Here is a 16,978-nt window from a genome sequence, read left to right on the forward strand (position 1 = left end):
TGCCAAGAGGTTCTGGGCTGAGACTGGAGCCCCAAGCCCAGATCCCCATAGGCAGGGCTGGGTGAGTGATGATGGCTCAGCCATGGCTCCAGGGACTTTGCCACTTAGGGGCTGGTGCTGAAGGGGAAAAGTGCCCCTTCCTCCCTCTTGGGTCTCCAGGCCCTCAGGTCCCTAAAATATTTTAGGTGCTACCCTGTAAGGCCCAGTGGTTCTCAACCTGTGGGTCACACCTCCTTTGAGGGTCGAACAACTCTTTCACAGGAGTCGCCTAAGACCATCGGAAAACACATATTTCGGATGGTCTTAGGAAACAATTTTATGGTTGGGGGGTCACCACAACATGAGGAACTGTATTAAAGGATTGCGGCATTAGGAAGGTTGAGAACCACTAAGCCATGGAGTATTGTTATCTGATATTTTATTTTATTTGATACTTGATGTACTTAATCTGTTGCCTCCTTATTCTATCTAATTCTATTTTGTATTATTACCTGTTGTTTTTATGTATTTTGTAGAATGTAAGCCATTGGCAGGTTTCATTTTTATCGATTTTATTGTCTACATGTACAGCGCTGTGTAAATCTACAGCGCTATATAAATAAAGTATAATAAAAGTACATTGGGATCAGGCCATGAGTCTCCCCCAAGTTTCAGTGCTGGAATTGGGCTCCCACATGAAGACTTTGAGGGCAGCTCTCTTTTTCCTGGGTTATTGGAGCTAAGATCAGGGGGTGACTGTGGGTCGAACGATGCAAATTGACGTTATAACGTGAGTGTTTTATCACACCTGGTTGCCCTTCAGAATCGAGGGGGAATCGAATCCAAGGCAAGTCATGTGATGCGGATTCAGGCAAAGCGGAGTGAGTGCAAATTGTATTACCACACCGGTGCATACTATGCGGATTCAACGATTCGAATTGGGACCCTTGCGCATGCTCAGTGGGGCTCTGGATGCATCCTGAACCTTTGCACTTCCAGGGTGAAGAAGGGAGCCTGGTTCCACTTTCACGGGAATGACAGCTTCTATTTCCCCATCCCTGGCAGCCAAATTGAAAGGGTCCTCCGTGTCAGAGCCCCCATCCATTTCAGCCACATCGACATCTATCCTCCTGTCATTCTCCTCATCTATTCCATCTACATCTCTGCTTCCCTTTGTAACAGTTGCCTTCTCTTGAGACATTGAGCCTTCTCTGCCAAAGAGCTCTGGTGCCTCAGCAAACTAATTTCTTAAATTATTATTATTAATAATATTATTTAAAAATTTTGTTGTTAATATTATTATTATTATTATAAAATAATAAATTATTATTTTAAAAATAAAGAATAATATTATTATGGGAGTTGGAGTTTGTTGTGGGGTCCTTGGCTCAAGGCTATGGAATTCTGGGAGTGCCATCTCTCCCTGCAGCCTCCAGTTTCTTTCCCTTCAGATCTGTCATCTGGACCTACCCTCCATCCCTAGCCTCATGTGAATGATAGGAAATGTCACCTATCTCTAAATGCCCTCTGCTTCATCCAAATGTATCACCCACCGGCAAAATTATTGTTGTTATTATTTTGCAGTGAAAGAATTTTTTATTAATAATAAATTTCTTTCACTGCAAAATAATCAGTGTAGAAACTGCAGTTCTACTTGGAAGTAAACCCTGCCTCCACCTTGGCCCCACTTTGGAGAACGTCCTGCCCCCCCGCCCCCAAAGAGTCCTTTAGAAGCTTTACTAACCCCACTCTCTCTCTTTGCCCCCCTCTTTTCCCTTTCTCTCCCCCCCCATCTTCCCCCTCCTCCCCAGCATGTCTCCTGTCCAGGTTAAAATGGGAAGGCATTCATTCAGAGGGGAGCACCAGAAGCAAATGGGACAAAATTGCAGCACGGCATCATGGGAAATTTGCAACACGAGGGTTTTGCGGTGGTGTCCCAGAGCACAAGCAAACTGGAATTCCACACCAGCCCAATTCGCAGTGAATTCAAACCGAGCCTCAATGCAAATCCCGTCAACTCACTTATTTAGCAGACTCCCCAAAATGAGGAGCCAGTAAGGGTTCAGTTTGGAAGCCCCGCGCAAAAAGCTCCCATTGAAAGGAACCAGGTGTGAAAATACATTAACGTTATGATGTGAATTCGCATCGCTCGATTGGAAAACCCCCATTTGATAAACGCCATGCATTCATTCATCTCTGAATCAGGAGGAGTCCCATAACATTCTGCACAGGCAGAACCATAACATCACTTCTGCAACCCTTTTCCACATCCCCTTCGCATGCTGTAGGCCCCAAATGGGGCCCTTTTCTTGGCTGGCATCAGAGGTGCTGAGGAGCAGCGTCCAGCTGTGGTCCAATAACTGGGTGCCCAGCCATGAGGTATGTCCTCCCAGGGTTCCCCCAGAGCATGATGTCATTGCTGGGCATCCAGGTACAGGACCATAGCTGGAGGTTGCTCTGCCAACCGCCCCACTGCCCACGGTCCTTGGAATGTGTGTGTGTGCAGCAGCTAAAAAAGGTGGGTTGGGGGAGGCAGTTTGGCCACTGCTTGGGCAGGAGAGGATGCTGGCCCCTGTAACAACCGGACAGTGGGTTGGAATTGCATTTGCCTAACTTGCTAACATGAGGCCAGCCCATATTTGTGGAAGTGCCCAGGGATTCCACCCGATCGCTAGCCAGCCTTGCCCATGAGTCTTGCCTGGCAACTTAAAGGGCAGGGAACTTTTCATGGAGGACAAGAGCCGGAGGCTGGCTCAAGGCTGCCTGGAGTTCCAGGCCCAGGCGGCTTGTAGGCAACACACAGACAGCCATTGCATAAACACAGAAAGCACTCCCAAGCCCTTCTTTGGGAAACTGGGCCTAGCCGTGGCAACCCAGGAGGGGGGGGGAGCGCAAACTCTCCAGTGCCAAGAGAGCCCGTCTCCTGCCACCACTGGCTCTCTGCGCCCAGGGCTCTCCCCATCTCCTTGCCTCTGCAGCCCTTTCCCCACAGGGCTGGCTACCTGACCTTTGCCCTCTGGCAATATGGCCCAGGCTGGCTTCTGGTGGACCTCCTGCGCTATTGGGGAAGCTCCCAGCAGCCTCATGCCAGAAAGTGGTGGGGCTTGAGAACCTTTGGGCACCCTTATGCCACCTGTCTGGCTGAGAGACCATGGGGGTACCTGGCCTCCACAAAGCCTCCCTCCTCCAGAGTGGCCGTGATCCCATTGACTGATGTGGGGCTGCTTTTTATCCAGGGGCTCATACAAGAGTTGGGGCTCAAACAGATTCCATGGGGGGCTTGGGGGCCCCCCTCTGCACTCTTTTCAGCAGCAGGCAAAGGCTTCGTGTTCAAAGTGGCCTTTGTGGCCAGAGGAAATGCCTGGAGTCCCTGTATTGGCAGAAACGTGGGATATAAAAAAAATAACAACAACAACAACAACAACAACAACAAATGTGGTGGGCAGCATTTTTAAAATGCTAAAAGTTGTGCCAAAGAGAGAAATGCCAGGTACTCCACACAGGTATCCCTTCCTTCCTTCCTCCCAGAAGGACCAGGGCCCTTTGCCCACAGACCTGAAGAGTGTCTCTTTCCCGCCAGGACCCACCCAAGAGGCCACTGGCATGTGGGTCCTGGGGTGCCAGGGCAGCACCCCCAAATGGAGAGTCCTCCCCTCCCTCCTCTCCCATGAGACCCTCCAAGCAGCCCTTGGGGTCCCTGCCCAATGGTCCTCCCGTGGCACCATGCCCACCTGGCCAGGGCTGGGCAAGGGAGGCCAGTCTGCCCCGCCCGGCTCTTGACCAGAGGGCAGCCCTGGCCCTCTTCGGCCAGATGGGCACAGATGGCCGTGGCGCAGCCCCCCAGAAGGCCCTCTGCCCATGCCTCAGAGCCCCTTGGCTCCTGGTCCTCGGCCCCTGCCCCTCTCTCGTGGGCCGCTCTTTGGGGCGGGAGGGCTGCTGCTGTCGGAGCTCGGGGGTCTGGGGCTGGAGAGCCGCGGGGCCCTCCGGTGCCTGGCTGGGGCACCCCTCGGCCGAGGGAAGGAGGAGCCGGGGGCCCCTCCGTCCAACCCCCCGAGAGCCAGCCTCTGGACAGAGGAGGGGCCTGGGGAAGACCTCCGGGGCCTTGCCCGCCTCCTGCCCCCGCGGCCCCCCTCCGGAGCTAGGCGGGCGGGGGCTCCCACTCGGCGGCCTCCGCTGCCTGACTGCCTGGCTCCGTCCGCGCGGTGGCTGCTCCCGGAGAGTCGGCCGGAGCGGAGCAGGGAGGGCTGGCCTTGCCCTCGGGGCCGCTGGCGTCGGAGGCGTCGGCGAGCGGAGCCCGAGAGAGAGGCGGCCGCCGGAGGTCCCTTCAGAGGCGGAGCCCCAGCCCCAGCGCCGCCGCCGCCGCCCGCCCCCTCCTCCTCCTCCTCCTCCGCCTCCTCCTCCTCCGCGACGAAGCCCAGGAGCGACGGAAGCAGCCGCCCGAGAGAGCGACCGACCGAGCGACCGACCGCCCTCCGCCGGTGCTGCGGCGGCCCAGGCGGCCATGGCCCTTCTCCGCCGCGGAGGCCTCCTCCTCCTCCTCCTCCCCTGAGCAGGTAAGGCCGGACCCGGCAGCGAGGGAGCCAGGCCAGCGGCGGGGCCTGGCAGCAGCCTGGGCCGCCTAGGCCTCCCTGCCCAGCCTCTCGCCTCCTCGCCCGGCCCTGGCCTCTCTCTGGGGCGCCGCCCCTGCCTGCCTGCCTGCCTGCCTTTCGGGGCTCCAGAGGCAATCGGCGGAGGGGCCTCGGCCTGGCCCTCGGGCCTGTCCGGAGAGTGGCCCCCGGACGAGGCGGCAGAGCCAGGGCCCCGCTCCCTTCCCCTCCGGAGGCCCTGCCCTGCCCTGCCCGCCTGCCAACAAAGGGACGCTCCCGGGCCCTCCGCCGTGCCCTCCGCCGGCCGCCCTTCCTCTGCCTCCCTCCCCAGCGGCAGCCCAGCCCCAGAGCCTCCCCCGGCAGAGGCCCCGGCGGCTCCCCTCGGCCCGGGCCCTGGGCCCTGGAGGGGGCTGGGCAGGGAGCCTCGGAAGCAAGGTCCCAGCAAGGCCCCTCGGAGCAAGGACCGGCCGTTCCTTGGGGGCCAGCCTGGTCCTGGGAAGCGGGGCAGGGCCTTGCCAGCCTGGCCTTCTAGCCCCCAGCGCTGGGCGCATGGAGGGAGGGGCGCAGGGGTTGCTCCCAGCCTTGCGGGGAAACGGGCAAAGGCCCTGCCCAAGGGCAGCACTGCCAGCGGCCAGGGAGTCCACTTGGCCCTTTGCAGCAGGCTGCTCTTCTTCTCAGAGGCCCTGGGCAGCCAGCGATGCCCACTTGCCCAAGCTGCTGCCCTTGTTGACCCCAGTGAGCTCAGGCTTTCTTCCCAAGCTTCTGGGGAGACAGGCCCCAGGGGCAGCTGGGCTAATCCAGGGGGAGCCATGGCTTGGCCGGATGCAGACCCTCTGCCCCAGAAGGGCCTGGCTCCTCCTTTGCCTCTGCCTGGCCCTCCTTGGGCTCCTGGTTGGTCTGGAGGGTATGGGGCACATGCTCCTAGCAGGGCCCTTCCAGAATGGCCCAGGAGGCCCCGGGTGGCTGGGGCTGGGATGCGGGAAAGAGCGCCTTCCCCAGATGAGCCTCCTTCCCAGGCCCCCAACTCCTTGGGGAGGGCTTCCTCTCCGTCCCAGGCCTCTCCCTGGGGAGGATGAGCGGACGGAGCCTTCTTGGTGGCTGCACCCAGATCGCCTGCCTTCTTCCCACTGGCAAAGACCCGCTTTATTTCAGTATGTAGAGAGCACCTTTGTAGCACATTTGAGACTAAAGGAAGGAAAGTAAGAAGTTGGCAGCACAAGCTTTGCTAGACTGAAGTCTTTTTCCAGATGCATCTGAAGAAGTGGGCATAAGTCTAGGAAAGCTCATGCAGACAACTTCTTTCTTTCAGTGCTATAAGATCTCTCTACATACTGATTCTACAGACTAATGGGGCTTTGAATTCAGCCTCTTTATTTAAATGGGCTTTAACTGTTTGTTACAGAAGGGTCTGTTAATGAGGTATGCACTGTACTTTGGTTTCCTTCAAGTGCTTCTAGACTGTTCTAAATGAGTACTTTTAAATGCAATTGTCTGCTTTTCTCACTAGTTTCTCACAATGGTTGGGTTTGATATTTTAGCTGCACTTCCTTTCAGTCTCTGATGGGAGCCACTTTGCCCTTTTGGGAGAATGGCAAGATACAAGGGAAGTAAAGAAACAGCCTCTGCTCCTGCTGGCCACTCAGGGCGGCTGCAGACCAGTGCCTTTGGGGTGAGGCACCCCCCGCGTTCCCCTCCCTGGTTTGTAGGATGCTCCCTTTTTGGCCAGCAGGCACCCACCTTGGTCCAGCGCTGCCCTTAGAGTCCCTGCTGTGATGCTGGCACCTCCTTTTGTATGCAGGAGAGCAGGATCAGAATTCCTAATTTTGGTGGGAAGGGCCTGCTCCAGTTCTGGCTTACTGTGGCCATATGGGCTGTTCTGACCCGGTCCTGCTCAGGACCTGTTCCTGGTGCCAGAACCAGAAGGCACCCTGGCCTTGGCAAGAGGGGGCTGTGAGGGGCTGTGGGTGGGATTTGCAGGGCCACAGCCTCTAGCCTCTGACTGGCAGCTGCAGCGACGTAGCCAAGGGGGTGGGTTCTTGGGGTCCGGACCCCCCCTTCCATTAGAAAAATGAATGGTGTGTGCTGCTGCGCCACCGCACCCAAGCCCCATTATAATGGTGGCACTTAGTCTGGACCCCCCCTTCCTAAAATCCTAGCTACATCCCTGGCAGCTGCCACTCACTCAGTCAAATGTGATCTGTTTCCACTTTGTGTATTGAGCCAGGTCCCCAGAGTTCCTGAGGTGCTCCTCTTTTTTCTTGCCTTGTGGGGATTTAGGCTGCAGCCTCTGCCCCATAACTTTCTGTGGCTTGGTCCCATGCTGGGTGGCTGGACATGCACAGGTTTCGGCTTGCTGTAGCTCAGAGGGTGAAAATCCTGTGACCCTCTGGCGGACATTGGACTGCAGCTCCCAGTCTTCCTCACCAAGGGCTGTTCTGGTGGGGGCTGCTGGGAGGTGTAGTCCAACAAGACCTGGAGGGACACAGGGTTCCCACAGCATCTGCAGCTGTTGGGGCTGCCATCCAGGTCATTGCAGGGCTGCGATCTCAGCAACCTTGGCTGGTCCAAAGCAGAGCAGCAAAGAGTAGTAGGTCTGAGTGCATGGCTTCTTAACTCTTCTAGTGATTGGGATCAAACTATTGTTCCTGATGCTCTGTAGGTCCAAATGGACAGCCTGAAGGGCAGGCCCTGGAGCACTAGAGGCCTATGGCTGCAGGGGCTGGGCCTCTTTGCCTTGCCTTACTTTGCCTTGCCTTGCCTTGGCAGCTTCTTGCCTTTGACACAAACTGTCCCAAAACTCTGCCTTAACTTGGCCCTTCTTTGTGGACTTTCTGGGCTTTCCTGCTTCTTGGGACACTTTTCTGAGAGTTCTCTTGCAAAGTCCTATTCTTGTGTTGTAGAACTGCCCCTTGAGTAGCTGCCATGTCCCAATGCACCCTGGTGGTTCTTTTTTAGGGAGACTGATGCACTTGAGGGGGGGCTGTTTCTCGCTGATATTTTGCTAACACCGGTGGTCCGGTTCCCCACAAAAGTTTTATTTTTTCCTTCCCCTGCCTAGTTGGTCCAAGAGACAAATGCAGAGTTTGGGACATTGTTTTGCCCAGTAGTGCAACAGTAGCATGTTGTTTTTAACAGTAGCCTGGTATAGTGATTGAAGGCTGCATCCACAGTGGAGAATTAACCCAGTTTGGCACTGCTTTTCAGCGTACTGGCTCAAGGATATGGAATTCTGGGAATTGGAGTATGTTGTGGGGCCCAGAGCGGGTACCCTTCTCAGCCTGAGAGGAGGGCAAAGGTGACCTCTGAATAAACATTGCCAGGAAGTTGAAGTTGCCTTGAATGCACATAACAACAGTGTGGCAGCAAAGAGCCCAGGGCCCAGGAGAAAGTGGACAAGTGGGAAGGATTGTGGGCCTGGAGCCCCTCTGCTGCAACCCTCAGGGTGATCTCAGCAGCAGACCCCACTTCGCAATGGGGAGTTTGCTGGACCCTGTCAGCAAAGAGCAAGGAGTGTTGAATGGGGAAGGGGCAGAAATGGCATCAGAGGCTTGGCCTTCAGGGCTTTGGAAGAGAGAGATTGGGAGGGGGTCATGAGGGGCTACGGATGTTATTGCTTCAAAATGGCATCATGACTGGTAATGCTGTGCTATTCTGAGGGTAACGCTTCTTCCCCATTTCTAAATGGGGGGGGGGTGGGAACAATAATTTTGGCCACTAATGTTTCGTATTACTTGTACACCTGTTTGGTTTATTTACAGTAAGTAATTTTAAAACATTTCGAAAGCCACTAACAACTTTTATTGTTGTTGTTATTGTTGTTGTTATGTGGCTATAAGTTGGCTCTGACCTATAGCAACCCTGCCCTGGGGTTTGCTTGGAAACATTTCTTCCAAGGAGGTTTGCCACTATTAGCTTCCTCTGAAGCAGAGAGACTGACTTGCCCAAGAAGACCCAGAGGGACTTCCAGGGCCAAGCAAGGGTTTGAACTCTAGTATTCCAGAGTCTTAGTCCAACACGCAAAATTATTAAGCACACTGGCTCTCATTGGTGAGTTTTATTCTGGGTAGGCTTCCTTGGAGGCTGAGAAAGTATGACTTTCCCAAGGCCAGCCAGTGAGTTCCCAGGGCTGAGCAAGGACTCACAGCTTGGACTCTCAAAGGGCCCAAACAGACAGGCCAAAATAAAGCTGCTTTAGGCCACTTTGGAAGTGTGCTGTTTAAATGATGCATGTGTCCTAAGTGGCCGGAAGCCGTGCCAAAGCACAGCTTTGGCTCAGCTTCTGGCCTCTTAAGATGCATGTGTCATTTAAACAGCACACTGTGACCCGAAGCAGCTTTATTTTGCCTTGTCTGTTCGGGCCCTTAGTCAAACACTCAAAGCACTACACCACACTGGCTCTCATTGGGAAGATTTATTTGAAAGAGGTTTACCACTGCCTTTCTTTTAGGCTGAGAGAGTGTCACTTGCCCAAGGCCCCCTGGGGATTTCCAGAGATTTGAACCCTGGTCACTGGAGTGGGCATCCAGAGCTCAAGCCACGACACCATGCTAGGTCCTGGATTCTAAATACCCTCCTTATGGCTTTCCATGCCAGAAGAGCAGCCTTCCTGCCCAGGCATCCTCTACCAAGCTGGGCTTTGCACAGGGAAGCATCCCTTGGCTGTCAGGGGAGCTGGGCCCGGCCGGCTGGAGACCTCTGCCAGAGACCAGGAGCACCACCAGCAGCAGAGGCAGTGGCGTTGGCGCCTGTGTCCGGCTTGCTGTGTGGCCTGGGTTGAACTCCTTCCTCCCTGGCAGAGGATGCTCTGAGCAAGGCAGGCGAGCTGGGCTCCCAGCGGCCCAAATTGGAGGGGAAACTGCCCCGATCTTCGGGGGCCTGGTATCCTCCTTGGCCCAGCACCTCCATGCTGCTGGGAGTGGATGGGGAGGCAGGGGGAGATAGAAGTGGGGGGTGGGGGTGGGTTAGGCTGTGGAGCCAGTCCCTCGCATGGCAAGAAAATTGCTGAGTAGCTGCTTTCCAAGTGGCCGTGACCAGAACTGGCCTCGGCTGCCAGAAGCAACAGCCCTGGAATTTCCTCTGCCTGGTGCCAGCTCATCTCAAGCCGGCCAGTGTGTCTGCGATGGGGCCGGCCAGGCAAGCAGCTGGGGGGGGGTCTCCTGGAAGAGGGGCTCGAAGCCCAGACGAAAAGCTCCCACAGCCCAGCCCAGCCATCCCACCCCTGCCCTTCTTCCTCTGGGCCTGGTTCTCATTTTCTCTCCCAGGATGGGGCTGGTTTGCATTAGGAGGCCCCCTCCCTGGGCTGCTCCAGAGTTCCCCTTGCAGCTGCTAATGAGTGGAGCCTCCTCCAGCGCTGGCTCTCCCATCTCCCCTTTCCCCACCAAGCTTTGGCTGCACTTGGAACATTTTATAGCCTTCTCTGGAGGGAGGAAATGCCAGCAACGGCTGTCTCTAGTTTTTATGAGGGGGTCCCAGCTGAAGGGGGAGAAAAGCCAACTTGCCCCCACTTCCATGCAAGGAATTGCTTCTGAAAAGGAGCAAGACATTCCTGGGGGGGGGGGGGGGGGCAAGTCTGCTCAGAGAGGCAGTGAGAGTTGCAGGGCTAAACCCATCATTGCACTGGGAGCTTCCTAGCTCTTGGCAGCTGACCCCTGGCAGGAGTAGTGGGTGGCAGCAGAGACTTGGGGGAGGGGGGTTGAGAGTGGTCTAGGGCTGGAGGTGAGGTGAGGAGTAGCCTTGCAACCCCTTGTTCCACAGCCTAACAGCCTGTTTCCACATGGTACGATTATAGCAGTTTGATCCACTGATTGCTATAGTGCCATCATCCTTCATAACACTGGTATGTGTAGTTAGAATTTTTCTCCCCGGGGAGCTGTAATCCACTTCCTTGAACTACAGCATTCTCTAGCAGCAAGAATCCTAACTACATTTCCTCAAACAACATTCCCCTGGATTCTGTGGGGTGGAGCTGTGGCAGCTGAAATGCAAGTAACCTCTTGTAACTGTAGTGTAGACACTCCCTGTGTGGGGCCAGAGCCTTGGCAGCCTCTGCCCTTTGTGCCCCTGAAGTGTTTGTGTGGGTGGGGGAAGTGTAGCCATGGTGGGTGTCTGGGTCCAGGAGAAAACCCAGCTCAGGTAGATTACAAAAATCTGATGGCAGCAGGGAGCCTGAGTCCCACCAGACGTTGTGGTGGTTGTTCTTGGATTGCAGTTCTCAGCATGCCTCATCATTGGCTATTGCTATTGGATTGCATGCCCCAGCAGCCCATTTGGTGAGGACTGTTCAGAGCCAGCAACATCTGGAGGGCTGTGTGATTCCCACCACTGCCATGCCTGAACTTAACTTTCATTTTTGGGGGTTTCGGTTCCTGGTGTCAACCTGCTTTCTTCAGGTTAAAGTTGTTCTTGGGGTCTGGTTGCTTAGCCTGGGCTGAGAAAACATTTGCAGGGTGCCTTACTTGTAAAGGTGATTGAACAGTGATGAACAGTGATGTTCTCCAGGGCTGGAGGATGGTGGTGCTGGGACCCATTAAAGTGCTGGCCATTCTGTACGCTTTCAAGCAGATGCATCCGCTCTGTTGCAGTTGCTCCCAGCCCCTCTTCTTAGGCATTTTGAGGAAGCTGTCCTGACCTAAATAGCCTAAAGGCACCGGATCTGGTCTGATCTTGTTAGCTAAGTGGGGTCAGTTAGTTAGTACTCAGATGGGAGACCACCAGGGAATTCCAGGTGCTGTAGGCTGTATTTCAGAGGAAGGAACTGGCAAAATGACATGTGAGGATTCCTTGCCTGGGAAAACCCTGTGAAATTCATGGGATCACTATAAGTCAAGAGCTTCGTGAAGGCATGCGCACACACACACTTCATGTAATGAGATGCTTTTTTGTGAGCCTGGCCATGCAGTGTCTCTTCTTTTGTGGTGTGAGGTCACAGCATGGAGATGAGACACAAATGATCTTACCTTCCACTGATGTTGGACAGGAGGGGGCTTTCCCCTTTGCTTTGCCCCTTTTGTGAGGCATTGTCCCTTGCCTTCCTATCATCTGCTGCTGTGTTGCGCCAGTTCCAGTCCTCCTGACCTACTGAAACAATTTCTCTGCTTTGAGGAAAGAGTCCTCAGCCTTGGTGGCGATGCTGGTGTGGCCCAAGCCCTGCTTCACTGATCCTTCTTGGCTCTGCTCATTTGGGCCCAGATTTTTCCCAGCTAAAAGCAGGCTTCTGGGTCTCTGTGCCAACTGCTTTCAAACTTATTTGCACGGGACCCAATGAATCTTTGCCTGCCTCATTAATGGCATCGGGTCGGGTAGGTGGGGACAGATGCTTTAACTCTTTCTGGCTCAAGGCTATGGAATTCTGGGACTTGGAGTTTGTTGTGGGCCCAGAGCGAAGCATAGCTCTGCTTTGGGCCCCACAACATACTCCAACTCCCAGAATTCCATAGCCTTGAGCCAGAAAGAGTTAAAGCAATGTCAAACCGGGTTATTTCTTCAGTGTGGATGCAGCCTTAGACTGGGATGTTTTGCTTTTACTGCTACGGTTTATTGCTGGTGCTTCACATTTTTAACATTTTAACACTTTAGTGTTGTGGTACTGTTTCAGCTAATTTATTTGTTTAAGTTGTAAAAATTTGTGCTTTTATCATCATCACTTTATATTTATAAACTTTCCCCAGGGGCATTTTCCAGTTGTATAGTATAGTTATATGTTGAATAAATAAATATATTCTAGGACCGAGGATGTACAGGGAGTCAGGAGGGAAAGGGAGGCTTTCTTCTTCCCTCTGCACTGTGTGCCTTCCAAGGCAAGGATCAGGACTGCAGCTGAAATTGTAATGGAGATGAAGAAGTCCCATGAGATGAAACATTACTTGTTTCTTGTAGCCCATAACCATGAAGTTCCTCCCTCCCATGGTTCCCACCCGTTTCCAACCCAGACCACCACTGTGGCACAAAGTGAGGGCAAGCATCTGCCATGGCAGGAAATTCCAAAGCACTTGGGCAAATGAGCCAAGCCACAAAGGACTGAGAACAGTGGCCTGTACAGTACAAGTTGGGGGCAGAATGGGTCTTGTGTGTGTGTGTGTGTGTTTGCTTAATGGGGGGCACGATGGCTCCGCTTGACTCATACATTTATGCCACCCTGGAGTGCCAAGATGAGCCTGCTTTGGTGAGCTGCAAGGCAGCAGTTGGGGCTGCTGGGTGGAGTAGCAGTTTTCCATTTGTACTGAGTGTGAGCCTTGTGGCAAAGCAGCCCACTTTCCTTTGCAGTTCTGGGGTGCACCAATCTGGCTGGGAAAGTGGCAGGCAGGGAGGACCCTTGGCAGGGAGGCTGCTGCTCCTGCTGTGGCTGGAGCCAGGACTGTGGGAGGGACTGGGCATTTCTTCCTGCCTCTCCTGGGCCAGAAGAAGGAGGGGAAGGGTCCTGCCAGTGTGTGTGTGTGTGTGTGTGTGTGTGTGTGTGTGTGTGTGTGTGTGAGGTCTCTTGAAGATGCCTGACAGAGTGAGGTGGCCAAAGAGGCATGTTTGTCCACTTGTCCTCTCCAGGGATGAAAACCCAAGCTGCTAGAGAGCTGAGCCTCCTCCAGCTTCTCCTCCTCTGCCTATTCCTCTCTGCCCTCCCTGCAGCCACAGGGCAGTGCCCAGTCTCTCAGTGGTTTTGGTAGACTTCCTCAGATGCGCTGCCCATGCATTTCTTCATTCAGGGCTGGGAATTACATGACCCTCCAGATGTGAGTAGACTGAAACTCCCAGTGGGCCTTCTTAGCAACACAGTGGGTAGTGAGAAATGCTGGGCATTGCAGTCCACCAACACTTGGAGGGCTGCACAGTTCTCCCACCTTGTTTTATGGTGTCTCTGCTTCAATGAGGCCTAGTGACCTACCTGAATTTGTTTTGATTAAAGGAGAGATGTTCCGTCCTGCACAAGCCATGGGCAAGGGACCCAGTGGCCTGGTGCCATCAGGGGCATGCCAATCCGGGATGGAGAATTGGAGGGGGAGAAGAGGTCAGCTATCTCCACTTCCATCTCCACAGGAAGGAAGGAAGGAAGGAAGGAAGGAAGGAAGGAAGGAAGGAAGGAAGGTGGGTGGGTGGTGGCTGAAATATCAGCGTTTGGAGGGCATCTCTTGGTTGCAGCCTGGGGCACATTTTGCTCCTTTTGGTGCAGAAGAAGAAGGGGTGCAGCTGTCTGCCAAGCTGATCCGGAGTGACCGTCTGGAGGGCTACAGTCCTCCCTTTGGGGCCAGTGTGGAAACCAAGGGCTGAGCAGCTACAGAAAGAGACAACCATAACACTGTGACAACACTGTCCTGCTTTCTTGGATAAGGGAAAGGATTGTGGGGTTATCCCCACAGCTTAGGACAGTTACTTTGCCAGGCTCCTATCTTCCAGAATCCCCCAGCCAGCATGCATTCAAAAAAAAGGCTCTGTTCATGTCTGCTTGCCCCCATCTCCTGTTTGGCTAGTGGGGAAAGCACCCCCCAGCGGCCAGGCCTGTGTCTCCAGCAGTCCAGATGCACCAAAGGCAAGTCCCAGTTAGAAGGTCCATGGACTGCAGGGTATGGATGCTGTTTGCTTTTCGGGAGGAGGCTCTCCTGGCGGCAGGCACACTCAGTGGGGCAGTGAGCCTTGGCAGATTGCACCTGGGCCCCTTGGCAGCCTCCTGCCAGTCCCAGCTGCCTCTCTCTCTCTCTCTCTCTCTCTCTCTCTCTCTCTCTCTCTCTGTGTGTGTGTGCGCGCGCGTGCATGCCCCCTGGCGCCCCACTGTACTCCTGGAGGTCCAGCCTTCCCTGCTGGGCCAGAGAATGGCTGCTGGTCCCTCCCTGGGAGGGGTTCATGGAGCCACTGTGGCCTCTGTGTGGGGAGGACTGGTGGGGGTGAAGTTAGGTTTGCTCCAGTTGGCGTCTTTCCCAGCGTGCTTTGGAAAAGCAGTGACCTTTGACCCGCAGCACAAACTCAGCCCAGCACGTGGGAGGCAGAAATTGCTCCCAGACCTTCAGGCTCCAGCCCGCAAGAGACTCGCCTCTCTCCGTCCCTCTGCAGCAGTGGTTTCCCTCTCCCTGACTTTGCCCCTCCAGACTCCCAGGCTCTCTCTTCCTGCCCTCCTGCCTTGCTTGACCTCTAGCAGCGCTCTGGGGGCTGACCTCAGGCTTTCACAGTGGGGAGGGGTGAGGAAGAGGAGGAGGAAGAGGGTCACACACACCTCCCCCCCCAAGTCTTCTGGGGCAGTGCCAACAGCTGCCCCACACTTGCAGCCTCTGGCATTTCTCTGTTCTGTCCTCTGCTGCCCCATACTGGGCAAAGTGGGGAGAGGAGGGGGTGAGAGAACCTTTTTGTGCCCCACACATCCCTTCCCTCCCTGCAGGGGCTGAGGCCTCTCTGTGGACTCCCTCTCTAGTATATTGGCACAAGGGCCGGGGCTGGCACCCCAGAGAACGCAACCCACACTCGCAGTGTGCTAGAGCCTGGGTAGCCCATGGCCTTCAGGCCAGCCCCAGACCATTTCCACAAGGCACCCACCCCAACCCTCCTTTTAAAAACAAAATCAGATGGAAAACCTCCCCCATGTCACTCAGAAGAACTGCCTGGAACATCCTGAGAACAAAGTGGTGGGGGATGTTTTTCTCCATACCCTTGCCTCCCCCCGCCAAAGAAAAACTTGTCCTGGAAATCCCTTTCAGCCTCCAGAAACAGCCAATTTGCAGCCCTCCCGGGGGAGGTTTAGTCCACTCCTTCTCTGCCCTCTTTTTGCCAGCCAGCAAACCCCTTGCTGTTCAAAGAGGTCTTCTGCCATTACTGACCGGTGTGAAGGGCCATGCAATGAGGTGTGCTGTTTTTAACAGGTAATATGTATTCCATAGGCCTCTAAACTGTATTTTAAACGACTTGTCTTAAAAGCAGAGTTTTAATTAGGTGGATGGTTTCATGCTTCTTCAACTTTTGTACTCCGTATTGTTTTGGCTGGTCCGTTTAAACTTCTGCTGTAATCCACTCTGTCCCATTGGGGAGAAAGGCAGGATATAAATAAAAATAAACCAGTTAAATAAACAGTAGAGCCCAGGAATGTTGCCTGGCTTCACAAGTTAGAAGCCACCCTCCTGTCTTTTGTGGCCAGGTCTGGGGAACTAGGGGCAGAAGGTCAGCCTGGGATGGAGAGGGCTGGTCTGGCACACACGGTCTTGCTCCGATCTTGCCCCGGCCGTTTGCGGATGGTGTTTGAGGCCCAGGGAGCTCCAGGCGGCTCCTCTTCTCTGCACTGCCCCAGCCTGTCCCTGACTTGGAGGGTTGGGGGGTTGGCTTTGTGTTTGACTGTGGATGGCAGGCGACCAAGAGGACTGAGTCAGTGAGCTGGCTGGCCACCAGAAATCAAACTGTGGTTTCTCCCCTTTCCCTCCCGCCTGCATGTTTTCTCCCCCCCCCCAATTTCCCCCTCCTCCTGCTCTTAGCGACAGCTTCGTGTATTCACAACAAAGCTCTGGCTGCTTGCGCACCCCTCTTGGGGCTGGAACAAGTGCGAGCTAGTTGGGTTCTGCAGGCGGGGCAGGCTGGGTGGCAGGAAGGCAGGCAGCCCCGAGTCTTTGGGCAGGAAATGCCAGCTGGTGCCAGGCCCTTCCTGCGGGACCAGAGATCGGCCACGTGGGTAGGGCACCCATGGAGGGGTCTGACTCACTCACTTGCTGGCTGACCTCTCAGGTCTCCAAAGGAAAGTTTTCCCAAACTTCTTCCCAAAAAGGGTCCCACAGGTATATATACTCGGTTATAAGTCCACCTCATGTATAAGCTGAGAGCAGATTTTGGAGCCAAAGTTATGGATTTCTATATAACCCCTGTATAAGTCGAGGGTAAAACTTAGGGGCGTGTAACAAAGGATGCAAAGGATGAAGGAAAGGAAAATGATCCCAAAGCACACTGCTCTTTTCCCACCCAGACATTCAAAAAGGCCAGAAGTGGCAGCGCAGTGGAGAAATTAAAGAAGGATGGTGCTTCTTTTAGTTTCTTCCAGGATGGATTAAGTTCTTGCCTTTTGCCACTCTACTCAGAGAATGGGAGGGTTCCTTTTTTGACAAGAGTTAAGGTAAAGTACTTACAGTACATACATTGACCCATGGATAAGTCAACCCAGGTTTTTGGGGTCAATCTTTTAACTAAAATTTCTAGACTTATATGTGAGTATATACAGTACTCCACACACTTCCATGCCACCACCCTCTGAAGAGGCCAGCCACAGTTGCAAGCGAAACGTCAGGAATAAATGCCTGCAGAAAGTGACCAGATAGTCTGAAAACCCCACAGAAAGCTAAAGACCTCTTTGCTACCTGCTCCCTTGGCCCCATGGCCAATAATGCTTCTTAGGCAAGGCAATGAGGTGGAGGAGGCTAGAGCGGCTACCTCCACTTTTCAAGTGGTGCTTGAACAAACTA

Source organism: Sceloporus undulatus, chromosome 6, assembly GCF_019175285.1.
Source record: "Sceloporus undulatus isolate JIND9_A2432 ecotype Alabama chromosome 6, SceUnd_v1.1, whole genome shotgun sequence".
NCBI classification, from domain to species: domain Eukaryota; kingdom Metazoa; phylum Chordata; class Lepidosauria; order Squamata; family Phrynosomatidae; genus Sceloporus; species Sceloporus undulatus.